The sequence below is a fragment of the Lactuca virosa genome, chromosome 8, assembly GCF_052849685.1.
Source record: "Lactuca virosa cultivar CGN04683 chromosome 8, Lactuca_virosa_CGN04683_v6, whole genome shotgun sequence".
Classification (NCBI taxonomy): domain Eukaryota; kingdom Viridiplantae; phylum Streptophyta; class Magnoliopsida; order Asterales; family Asteraceae; genus Lactuca; species Lactuca virosa.
In genome coordinates this window covers 82,471,950-82,485,295 of record NC_136433.1, presented here as the reverse complement: position 1 = coordinate 82,485,295, position 13,346 = coordinate 82,471,950, and the positions used below count along the sequence as shown (strand labels likewise).

Here is a 13,346-nt window from a genome sequence, read left to right as displayed (position 1 = left end):
TGCAAATGCAGACTAGCCACATACGAATACGAAAGGAATACAATGATACGAAATATTACGAATACATAAAGAAATCATATTTCTTAATAATTAAATATATCTATTTTTTAAATGTAATATATATATATATATATATATATATATATATATATATATATATATATATATATATATATATATATATATATACGGGTTGGCGGGTTGACCCGCGAACCCAAACATGTAACGCAACCCAACCCATAAAATAAACGGGTTGATGGGTTGGCAGGTCAAAAATCTCAACCCAAACCCGTCTATTTTTGGGTTGGATCAGTGTCGGGTTACGGGTTGGGTCGAGAGTTGCCACCCCTATCGACGGGCCATAACTTCTTCGTTATAACTCGGATTTCAGCGTTCCTTATATATACGGAACCCTTATGACATATACTACAACTTAGTTAAGATTATTCATTATAAATAATCTTCTATCGAAAAGTCATTTTCGACAATTATTGTTTCTAAATCAACTAGCCCGGATCTACGGGCGTTACATGTACCCAATACTAGTTGAAAGAGACCAAGAGGGTTGAAATATACCTGGTACCTATTGAAAGAGACTGAAAGGGTTGAAAAATACCCAGATATGTCTGATTGTTATATATGTATAGTATGGGGTATTTTGGGGGAACTCATTAAGCTTTGCGCATACGGTTTTCAGTTCATCTTTTAGGTACTTCTAGCTCGAAAGGGAAGGGTCCGGCCTGATGGCACTGCATCCACCTATGATTTTCCGTATCACGTGATTTTGGCTTTTATACTTTGATAATATGTTATTTTGATATACTCTCGACTATTTTGATATGATTATCGTATGATTGAAATGGATTTAAAAATGAAAATTTTATTTGAACTTTGGGATGTTACAGTGCCAGGGTTGATTTAAAATTGTTTCTTTAATTATACCTACATACATATCATGCAAAGCTAGCTAAACCATTACCACCATTCCATCCATAGCACATATATTTAGAACATATTCCTTCTTCCAAACTCTACTATGTTTTTCAGGATTGTTAGGGTGCTCCCCTCTAACAATGTAGTGTCCCAATTCTTGAACCAGATCATGCATATCAAACTTTCCATTTGAAATGGTTATAAGAGCCTTTTGTATCAACACCTTCACTCCTACAACCAGATGAAAACCACAGGCATCAAGGATCTTCATTGCCTCATCTTTGTATTCCGACCTAAAAAAACATGCAATATCCAGGAACAAATCTTTCTCAACAGGTTTAAGCCCATCAAAGCTGATTTTTAGCTTTTCCACAATATCAGTATCCATGATCTCTTTCAGTCTCACTAATTCACTCTTCCACTCATTAATGTCCTTGTCACACAAAAAAGAACCGAGAACTTTAAGTGTTAATGGGAGCCCACAAGAATAAGAGACCACCTCTTTTGCAAGATGCTCATAATCTTCCGTAGCTCTGTTATCTCGGGGAGCATGCTTGTAAAAGAGCTTCATAGCCTCATCATTGTTTAACAAGATAATATTGTGTATCGCATCTATTTTGTGAGCAGTTAATATACGCTCATCTCTAGTTAGCTTCCTTCACCAAACCAATCACGTGATCCAGCTAACGCTTTTAGTTGATCAGGGTGATCGACATCATCTAGAACAATCAGGACCTTTCTATAGAGAAACCTATAATTTATCAAGGATCTTCCTCCTCCAGCTCTGTTTACTCCCATTTGTGAAAGAATTTTGTCTTTTAGTTTTCCCAAACCATACCTGCCTGATTCCTCTCGAATACTTTCTACAAAGCAGTAGCTGTTAAACTTGGTAAAAATTTCATTGTAGATAGAAGAAGCAAGAGTAATCTTACCACCACCCCCAACACCCCATATTCCAACCATTCGAACACCACCTGACCCAATTATTAACTCCAATTTCAAACCTTGCAACCGAGCAGCCATTCCGACTAGGTTTTGATCATTTAAACTTGAAGTTATTGGCTGCAACTTCTGTGAAATTTCGTATACAATTTGTTTGATGTCTTTTGCTTCATGCCTAAACATTGGATATACAAGCATAATTAACATATGATCACACATTCACACTCATAAAAGATCAAAACTAGTTTGTAACAATTGGGAAAGATGGAACAGTTTATGCTATATAGAATTGTTATTGCTTTAACTGAGGTACAAAATTTAGAACTACATCATGATAAATTACATTATAACTTAATTTGAGCTTATCCATATACATATGACCTGAGATATCTTTTAACTTGCCCACTAACATCTACTGAAAGTATCTCATAATCTGGTTCAGGTTTATATTAGATCGGCTCTGATCAAGTGATGTATTCAAAGCCTGAGTGAGGTTATAAAGGTCATCAACTTCATCATCAAAGAATAATTATAACATTTGTATAAAAAACTTAAAAGGTATAAGTATAAATGTGTTGTAGAGCACTCATATCTTAAGCGTAAAAGGTACAAAATTAAACATAGAAGAAATTACCCATTGGCAATGTGCTTGGGTTCCCATTCAGAAATGTTACTTGCATCCACAAGTGCTTTTCTCCATGATTCAACCTCGGTTTTATTCTCCCGCTCGTATTTCGCAAACACTTCTCCGTATTTCCGTTTTTGTTCTTGTACTTCGGTGGGAGCCATGTCATAAAATATAGGCATAACAATTTGGCCTATCGTATCATAATATGTGCAAATTCATCTAGACACCATGACGAATCACCATAGTTTTTTGAAAAGACGATGACGACTATCTGTGATTCTTTGACAGCCTTCATAAGGGATAGGTGGATCGATTCGCCTCGGGGAAGTGTTTCGTCGTCTTTGTATGTGTGGATTCTTTCTTGTTCAAGAGTCGAATAGAGATAGCCCATAAATGTATTGCGAGTATTTTCTCTTCTAAAGCTAAGAAAAACATGGTATTTACATGACTGAGAAGAAAATCCTGTGGAGGAAGGAGAAGATGATGATGATGATGATGATGATGATGATGATGATGTTATCGATGTGTTAATTTGTCAAGATATAATGTAAGGGGGATGTGATTTGAGCACCTCAATGAAAGGAAATATATATACAGAGAGAGATGTAAGTTTCCAAGAGAACTTTTAAGGGAAAATGACGCAACAGACCAATAATGTATTTTGACTTTAACCTTTAAGTCACTAAAAAAAATTTCTTGACTTTTAAGGGAACAAAATTTGTTGAGACATGTTCAGTTAGTCCCTTTCACTTATTTTTACCGGTCACAAATGCCATGTCACAAAATTAAGCCAACTCTATTATACTGTGGAAGAAACGATGTCGTTTTGGACATGACACAACATAAACTAGTACACAATTGAAGTTGCCCATACGACGTCGTTTAGAGTATCACCCTTAGGGAGCAAGTTTCGGCTCTTCATTACCCGAAGTGGTTATAAAAAGGATGTTGGCGCCCTAAAACGATCACTACCAGTAACTTTGTTGCCCTAAATTCGCAAACCAAACTGTACCCTAACTAAGCCGAAAATGCCTTCTGTGACGTCGCCTCGCAACAGTTGGTCCTTCGAAGACCGGTGTCACTTTCCAGCCAATGGCTCTATTGCAGGCGAGCCACAAGACATCCAGATAACACTTCTACAACTTCATCTTGAGGTGTCACTCATCAGGGAGGTAGTAAATGTAGACCAGCGGGAGCTCCAGTAAAGTTTGCGCCGAGAGTTGGATGTCATGAATCGGGAGGTCGACGATGTAAGGGCAGGTGTCTTGGAGATGTCCCATTTGACGGATGACCTCAGGAACCATTTTTATTCCCTCCATCCGACGTATGTCAGGGCATCGACTAAAATTGGTAAGATGAAGAAGATGCTTGTTGTTACAAGTGTATTTGGAGTGCTAGTTGTTGTGGGAGTGGTGGAAGCATACAAGTAGTTTTGATGAAGGGTCGTTGCTTTGCTTTGTTTGGGTTTTCATTTTGGGTGTTAACTGTTAAGTGTTAGTGTTTTGGTAGACGCCGGTATTATAGTTATGGCAATCTGAGTTTGGCATGGTAGATAGTGTTTCTTTGTTGATGGCAAATATGGAAGCCACTCTTTTGGTTGTCAATGATGTTATGTAAAACACCCAATGATTGCAAATGACTATTATGGCATTATACATATTGTGTCTTTATTTTAGTATATGTCAACGCCTGTTGGAGAATCCAAAGCTTTAACTTGTTCTATATACATATTTGGGACCACATGCCTTATAGGAAAAAAAATTGTTTTGTATGCTCACATGTTGTAAAGGTATAAAGGAAAAAGGTCTGTTTTGGACATGAGGCCCCACGACTTGCATATACAATTTATCGAATAAAGTAAGCACATATATAGATAGAAAGCTACCGACTTTGACAAATTTGGTAGGGCAAAAAAAAAATACATGCATAGGCCAAAACTATGACATGCAGTTATTCTTGATTGGTAAGTTAAGGGGCAATTCTGGAAAGTATTTAAACCAACATATAACAATAACAATTAAAATGCAATACAAATTACATAAACATTTAAAAACCAATTCAGAGTACATAAACATTTAAACACCAATTCAAAGTACACAAACACCCTTGTGTACAATATATTACATTAAAAGAAAAAGAATTATGTAATTACCCCTCCATAATAAACTACACCCACACTACTCCAAATCCATTGGCTTTGATGTACTGTTACCTTCACCTTCAATTTTCTTTGCCAACTTCAATTTAAGGATTCTTTCAGATTTTTTCCTCAGCCTTGGTTGTTCTACTTTACCAAAATGCACTTCGTACTCATTAACCATGTTATCTTAACCACCAACATCATCCATTTCAACATCTTCCCTATCAACGTCACCCATTTCAACATCTTCACCATCCCTCTCCATGTTCACTGACCCTTGTGTTTGTTTCACACTTTCTAGTTTCCTACCATTAGTCTTAGGAGGCCTTTTAACTTGAGGACAAGTGGTCTTGTTGTGTCCTTTCTGTTTACATACACCACAACATACAAATTTCCCAGCCTTTGATATTAATTGTGTGTCTATCAGGCCTTTCTGAACCATCTCTTTTTCTCTTCATAGTAGGTCTGCCAGGCATTCTTCTTTTAATTGGGGGCAAAGGAGGGACTTTGTTTGTAGATGGCCACATGTTCATGCCATTCATCCCATGTATGGGCTCTTTGTAAGTATTATGGTATAATGCTGCAAAGTACATTCTGTCCACATGTGCTTGATAATGTGTAATATTTATGAAGGATAAGGTTGCAAATGAGTGCACAAAACCGTAGCCATTCAATTGCCACAACCTACATGTACATTCCCTCTTCTGGACATCAACAACATCAGACTGATCCAGGTTTCTTGTTTCAAACTTCATAACCCCATAAGAAATAATTTGCCAATACCTAAATTTAGCAATAATTGTTAACTTTAATTCTAATTTGTGAAATATTTCATTCAATAGTAAATTTAGGGACATACCTTTGCTTCATTTTTAACAAATTCAACTTGTCCCTGATATCAAGACATATATTTAAACGATCTCATCCTTGACCTTAACTTGCATCTTTACCATCCTTTGCATGATATAAATACGAATATCCTCTAACATACTGATAATAGGTTTCTTCCTAGCATCCAATATAATATTGTTGAAGCTTTCAAAGTATCCATTCTCCACATATTCACAAGCTTGGTGAACTTTGAAGAAAGCCAAAGACCATGTCCTAGGATCCTTGTCCATAAGATGCATAAAAGCATCATGATTTAGTTCTTGAATCTCCTTCATGGCTGCATTGAAATGTTCTTCAGTAGTTGCTTTACTGGCCCTCTAGAAAATATTTTCAAATTGTGCTCCAAGATTTTTTTTTCTGATGGTAGCATATATATATATGCATTGCACACTGTCTATGTTCTGCTTTTGGAAGTACCTCTTTCACTGCCTCAATCAATCCCTAAATAAATATCAATGATATAAGAATTTAGAATGATATACCATATATTGTCCTTATATTGTAACAAATTAACAAAAGAAAAAATACCATACCTTATGTTGATCAGATATTAGTACAACCCCAAATCCTCCATCTTGTAGGTTCAAGTATTGTGTAAGATTATCAATAAACCATATCCAATTGTCTTTGTTCTCTACACATACAACAGCCCAAGCAATTGGGAATATGCCATTGTTAACATCCTTACCAACAACACAAAGTAACTCACCCTAACAGTAACTTTTCAGAAAACAACCATCAAGGTTAATTATCCTTCTACACCTACCCCTCCAACCCTGTTTCACTCCATGAAAACAAATATATATCCTACTGAAGTAGTTTTTTTTCCATCAGGCATTGAATAAACAAATATTTTTACAGTTGAACATGGATTTGATCTTTTAATCTCCTCACCATATGACCATAACTTGGCATAGTTGTTTGCAAGTGTATCTTCAACTAGAGCAAAAGCAAATTTCTTGGCTCTCTTACATTGACTCATACTCACTTCAATCCTAAATGTGTTTTTGACCTCCTCTCTAAGCAGCCTAACACTCATCTAATTGTTTACAAATTCTTGGGTGAAATGGCTTCCTATCCATCTGTAAGTGACAATTGACCCAAATTTAAAATTCCTAGAACAATTATGATCAATTATCAGAGACTTTATCTGGAAAGACTTATCACTCATCCAAGACCCCCAAAGCCTAAATGTACAACTTCCATCACAACATTTAACTAACAACCTTCTACTATTATTTTTCTTAAAACATGGTTGATAACCATTAGCAACTTCCAGGGTTGCTCTTCATTGAATATATTTGGCAAATTAGTATCAACATCAGCCTCATCATCTTCATTCTCCCCCGTGTCACCATTAACAGGTTCAACTGCACCTACATTGTCACTCATCTCACAGTCTGCCTCATTATCTTTTTTGAAAAAATGAGGGTGGCCATTGTCATCTATATGCCCTGTCTCATCTGTTTCACCATAATTATGGACATTATCAACAACTTCTTCATAATTAGTATCAACAACATCCTCTCTTTCTTCATCCACACACTCCTGTGCAACATCTTAAATTTTCAAACAAAATTTTCAATTTTAAATTTCTCAAAACACAGTTCATAGCATCAACCCATGCCAAAATTTAATTGTCAAATACAAATATCATGAAACAAAGTCAAGTATCCCAGAATCCACATAAACCCTAATCATCAAGCTGGTGTGTACAATCATGTCGGTGCCTTCCCGCGATCCTATGATGTACCTGAAACACATTTAATCTACACTGTAAGCACAAAGCTTAGTGGGTTCCCCAAAATACCATATACAAAAATAATTAGCCCCTCGTGGCTAAACCTCGATAAGGACCCTCCGGTCCTGTGTCTCGGTGAAGACCCTCCGGTCTCACGTCTCTGTATGGACCCTCCGGTCATAGCTCAATAGATACACAAAATAATATAACAACATAAGTCACAAAGACAGAATGCATAAAACATATAAATAGATAAAACCCTATGGTTAGTAATACAACTAATACCCTCCGATCCATAACATGAATAAGACCCTTCGGTCACACAAAAGTTACCACAGAGGTAAATATAGTGAGACGACTCACCTCTCGTTGGAAAGCAATCAATCTCGCACCCAAACTGTCGGTCTAGACTCCGCCTAATTATGTCATATTCAACTCTAATTAATAATTAATACTAGTAACCTCAAAATGATAGACCGAGTCTCTCTACAAAATCTCAAGAGGGTGAAAAGACCATTTTCCCCCTCATTGGCCAAAGGTCCATAAATTGACCAAAAGCTCAACGAAAGTCGACACCTAGCGAGTACGTTGGGCGTACAACCAACCATGCATGCATCGCGGGGTCTCAGCACTACGCTGCGCGTAGCTAGGAGTACGCACGGCGTACTCCTCAGATTTCCACTCCTCACTTCACTTGGTCTTAATCCGTTAAGACAAATGCTACAACTACATATCTGAGCTGAATAGGGCCTATTACTTCATAAAGTCGTGGACTTTAAGCCTTAGCAAGGCTGAACAAGTCCCAAACGCACAAACTCTAACCTTCTCTACACAAAAGTCCACATAACTCATGCATGGAGAGGTTTAGACAATCAAGTTCCCATTTTTATGAATCTAGACAACCAAATACACTTAAAAGGACAAAAGATACGCTATGGAGTTCACCAAACTCACAAAGCTCCAAACTTGGGACATAAAACCCTAAAAATGGACCCAAAACATGAACTAACACAACAATGAGCAAGTTTCGAACTTGATACCTCTGGAAGATGCACCAACAAAAGTAGAATTCAGATCCAAGAGCTAGAAGCACAAACAATCCTTCCTTCAAGGCTCCTTCTTCACCAAAAGCTTCACAAGAACACTCAAATGAGCCACAAACACTCACACAAGCTAGGAATACGAAATTAGGGTTTGAGGGAGGTTGAAGGATGGAAATAGTGGCTGGAAATGAGCCCATCGTGTTCCTTAAATAGGGGCACAAAAGGGCATTAGGGTTTTATTCTGAGCCTAGTACGCCCAACGTACTAAGTGGCCTCCACGCTCATGCAAAGTACATGAGTACGCTACGCGCACACATGCGTACTCCCCGTGTACTCAATTGCCACCTTTTCTCAATAAGGACTAGTCTTGACAAATACATAAAAGATTAAGGTTAGAGAACTATACCTCTTTTCTGGATGTTACATCCTGCACGTTAATAGTACCAAAATGGTCTACATACAGTGGGAGTACGAAACGACTAATAATCAAGTTCATTCCTAATTAACCTCAAAACTTTTGGAAAATCGATATCAGGAAGACAGTAGTACAGTTTCTCACATTTTTCTCCTATGAATCTTTCCATAAAATAGTAGCACTAGTTCTTGTCCATACGTGCGAAATCAATGTTCTCTAGTCTCTGCGTAGTACCATCGTTGTATCGTATGGGGTACCTTTCAAATATTCCTTGAAAATGCACATCAACAGCGATGTAGATAGTCATGGTTGAATCAAGATAGTCGATATAAAGATTTGATGAAGACGAAAAGAGTGGGAGAACTGTTGTCGGTACGTCATTAAAAACCCTAACTAAACATAGTCAGCCGTAACATGTGGAAATTTTAATTGATGTGGCAAGGATGTTACCGGCTGACTCCTTCAATTCTTTCAAATGGACCAAATCGACCTGACAATAAATATTTTGTTCCCATAAAAGGCAAGAAAAAAAGTTTAGTGACTGAAAGAGTAAAGTCAAAATACATTATAGGACCGTTGCGTCATTTTCCTAATTTTCAATTTACAAAAATCTCGAGAGTTTTCTAATAATGTAAATATTAAATGTTGAGATAGAAATAGAATATATGTTGTCTGAGTTGCTCCGCAAACTATACAAAGACAGAGAGATGTTGAGTTTCTTAGGAATTTCCAATTAACAAAAAGCAAAATAAATATCTTTTCGACCACTTAATTTTTTCAATATTAGTTGAGTTGGTTTCACATTGAGATAATCAATGATAATGTTACCATTTCATCATTCACGTCATCTGCCATGCAGAAAAAACCAAGGATGTGGAATTTTCTAAATTCAAAGAATGTTAAATTAATTATGTATTGTCAATATAAAGGTTAAATATTTAAGTATTATTTCCGGCTCACCTTTCTCACAAAAGTCAAAACCGATGATGGGAAAAGAATCCAAGTTCTTTGAGGCAATTTTTTATTTTATTTTTTTGAAACGGCAATTAAAAAAGAAATTTCAAAATTCCGACCTGCCGGATTCGAACCAGCGACCTAAGGATGGCTATTGGCTTATTGCCTACTACAGTCCTCCGCTCTACCAACTGAGCTAAGGTCGGTTTTTGTCTATCAATGCAAATTTACTTACATCAAATAACCAATCTGCCAAAACACTAGTTTATTCATATTCCAACATCAATCATCCAATATTGTGATTTGTAGACCTCAAGATTCATAATTATTTTTTCATTATCACTCAGTCATTGCCAATTGCCAAGATGAAAAAAAGGATGATGAAGTGACATTGTCGAGGAGAATTGACAATGATAACTGAAACAAAAATCTTAACCCCAAATCTAGTCCAAAAACTTGAATCAATCAATTAATCAATACAAAACCTGATCTTTTGTCTTTCTATATGTTCAAATCAAAACAAAGCCTAGAGAAATCGATACCTTTACTTGTGTTCTAACAATGATAAAGAACGTTAAGCTGCATTAGGTTGAACTAAATCAGACAGGCAATGAACCTTTGTGTTGGATTGTTGATTAGGGCTTTTCAACTGACGCGGTTGCAGGGGACGGCGAATAGGTATGCCAATTTCTAGTTTTGTTGTTTGATTTTTTTGCATATTGCTTATAAAAAGAATGTAGTCTTTTTAATGCTTCCACCACGCAATCACCCATTGCCACACTCTTCATCGAATCATCTGCGACGAGCCCTATTGGTCTGTAGCAGAAAAAAACCGTAATGATTTCTAAGATGGAATAAGAAAGGTCAGCGGGGACAGGAGATGAGGTAAAAAAGCGAGTCAGGGGAGTTGGCGGTTGCCGGTTGCAGTGGACTGGTTGAGGGGAAAGATGGGGAAGAGTCTTATATATTTGGACCATATAAATTTAACCATGATTAATTAATGTACTAAAATAAAATCGTTTCAAAAAAATGTACTATATAATAAAATAATACCAAAGGGCTTCTAGCCCAGCGGTATCTGGTGTTTCCTTGAGGTTGAGGGTTCAAGTTTCGTCGTGGACATAAGTGGATTTGCCGTTTCAAATATATATATATATATATAATGTTCGAAAAATGCATTGTTTTTTTTATCGTTAGCTCTAGTTAAAACATAAAAAAAAAAAATGGTGTTGGTGATCTGTATCACCAATGTATATTTAAGTGTAATTGATTAATTTGTTGACCGAATATAATCTTGATAAATACTAAACAAGGGATATACAGAGTGCACAATTGTTTAAATTTGTTCCAAATTCATAGTAGACCGTCATTTAGGGACGAAATCCATGAACAAATGGGGATCTAGAGGCAATGCCCCTGGGAGCGGGGTCCAAGGAGCGGCCGCCTCTGGGGGAGTCCAATGGACACAACCACTAGCTGGGGTCGAGCTAACAGATCAGCTCGGAAATTTTTTTTATTTGGGTTATATTGCTATGTTAAAAATGCATCATAAATCCAAATTTTGAATAATTGACCCGATTTTTGACTTTGTCTAGACCCTTATAGAAAACCCGATTTTGTGACAGTTTTTTTATTGTTACAAACTGTCTTGTGGCGGTTTGGACAGTTTTAGGACATGAAACTGTTGTGACAGTTTTCAGACAAAGATATACATAATCCAGTTTTTGGTCATATCTTTATGGTACATACAAAAATCATAACTTCTCATTCTATGTTCTTGTTCTCTCATATTCGTCTTATCCAATTGAAAATTTGAGAATACCACCCAAATACTTCAATTCGAAAGTGATTGCACGATTCTCATAATTCCAAAGTGTTATTTCTTACCCCATAAATTTAACAACCGGTATGGAGACTCTACTTTCTATTTCTATTGAAGTAATTAAGACTTTAAACACATCTAAAAAATAACAAAATATACATAAAATACAGGGTCCCATGAAATATATGCACGATTAACATCCTCAAAATTAAAAACTACGCCATTCAAGTAACTACAACCTCAACGTAAAATTTTTGACCTTAGAAACAATTACAAACATTTTAATAAATGTTATATTGGTAATGTCGTTAGGCTAATCGTGTGCGAGTAAACTTGTAACTCTGATCTAAAACCTTGCAAGCGAGCCTCCATTCCTATCAGGTTTTCATCAGCACTTGAAGTTACTAGGTGCAACTTGTGTGAAATTTCGCCAACTATTTGTTTGATGCCTTTTAATTCATCCCTACACATTGGATATACAAGAATAACTAACATATGCATACATTGACAAAAGAAGTAATTTTTTTTTCATGTTCCATGGGATAAGGAAAAGTAGTCCAAAGTCCTAACTACCCTTAATGTTTCACATCCAAGTAGTACTTGTTAAGTCAATGTCACAAGTAATTTGTAGTCATTTCCTTGGGAAAGATGCAATGGTTATACGATGGATTTGTCACTGTAGCTTGATGTCAGGTTTTAAGTTCTGAATTAGAACTAAAACTCAATAAATTTAATCTTAACTTAATTTCAGCTTATCCATAATCCTAGGACTTGGGATATCTTTTAACTTGCCCATATCACAAGTGACCACATTCTGAAAGCATGTCCGAATCTTCTACAGGTTTATATTTGACTCCGATAAGTGATGAAGTCAAAACCTCTCTGCTTGTCAAGGCCATCAACTTCATCAAGAATAATTAGAACATTTGTATACAATGCTTAAAAAGTACAGGTATAGATGCGTTGTAGAGCACACATATCTTACGCATAAAAAGGTGCAAAAACAAAGAAGAAAAATACCCATTGGCGATGTGCTTGGGTTCCCATCCAGAAATATTACTTGCATCCACAAGTGCTTTTCTCCAAGATTCAACCTTGGTTTTGTTCTCCAACTCATGTTTAGCAAATGCTTCTGCGTACTTCCGTTTTTGTTTTCGTACTTCAGAGGGATCCACATCATAAAATATAGGCATAACAATCTGGCTTCTCGTATCCCTGCATTTCATAATATATGCAAGTTCATCCAGACACCACGACGAATCACAATAGTTTTTTGAAAATACGATGACAGATATCTGTGATTCTTCGATAGCCTTCATTAGGGATGGGCGGATCGATTCTCCTCGGGGAAGTGTTTCATCGTCTTTGTAAGTGTAGATACCTTCTTGTTCAAGAGCAGAGTAGAGATGGCCCACAAAAGTATTACGAGTATCTTCTCCTCTGAAACTTAGAAAAACACCGTACTTCCACCACTTTGAAGAAAGAGCAGGAGCGGAAGGAGAAGCTGATGATGACGATGCCATCGACTTTAATTTATCGATATATAGAATGTAGGGAATGTGATTTGAGCACCTCAATGAAATAAAATTTTTAATTTACAAAAACCTCCAGATCTAGTTAATTTGCTTATAAGATATTAAATGTTGAGATAGAAATAGAATATACATTGTTTGAGCACCCCCACGAACTATATAAAGATTAAAGAGAGATGCGAGTTTCTTCGAAATTTCCAATTATCAAAAGCTGAATAATTAAATACATATCTTATGGATAATTTTTTTCAATATCAGTGGAGTTGTGTTCACATTGATGATGTCATCATCATATCAATGATTTT

The 13,346-nt window shown here is 36.3% G+C and overlaps 1 non-coding gene and 1 pseudogene across 1 annotated transcript; both read right to left on the bottom strand.

Annotated features, from left to right (window-relative positions):
• Nucleotides 1-967: 967 nt before the first annotated feature.
• Nucleotides 968-13,032, bottom strand: LOC145130556 (disease resistance protein Roq1 pseudogene; annotated as a pseudogene).
• TRNAY-GUA (transfer RNA tyrosine (anticodon GUA)) lies at nt 9,801-9,893 on the bottom strand. The gene is made up of 2 exons: nt 9,857-9,893; nt 9,801-9,836 (listed from the first exon to the last, which is right to left on the bottom strand). It is a non-coding gene; the product is annotated as a tRNA-Tyr (tRNA).
• Nucleotides 13,033-13,346: the final 314 nt, after the last annotated feature.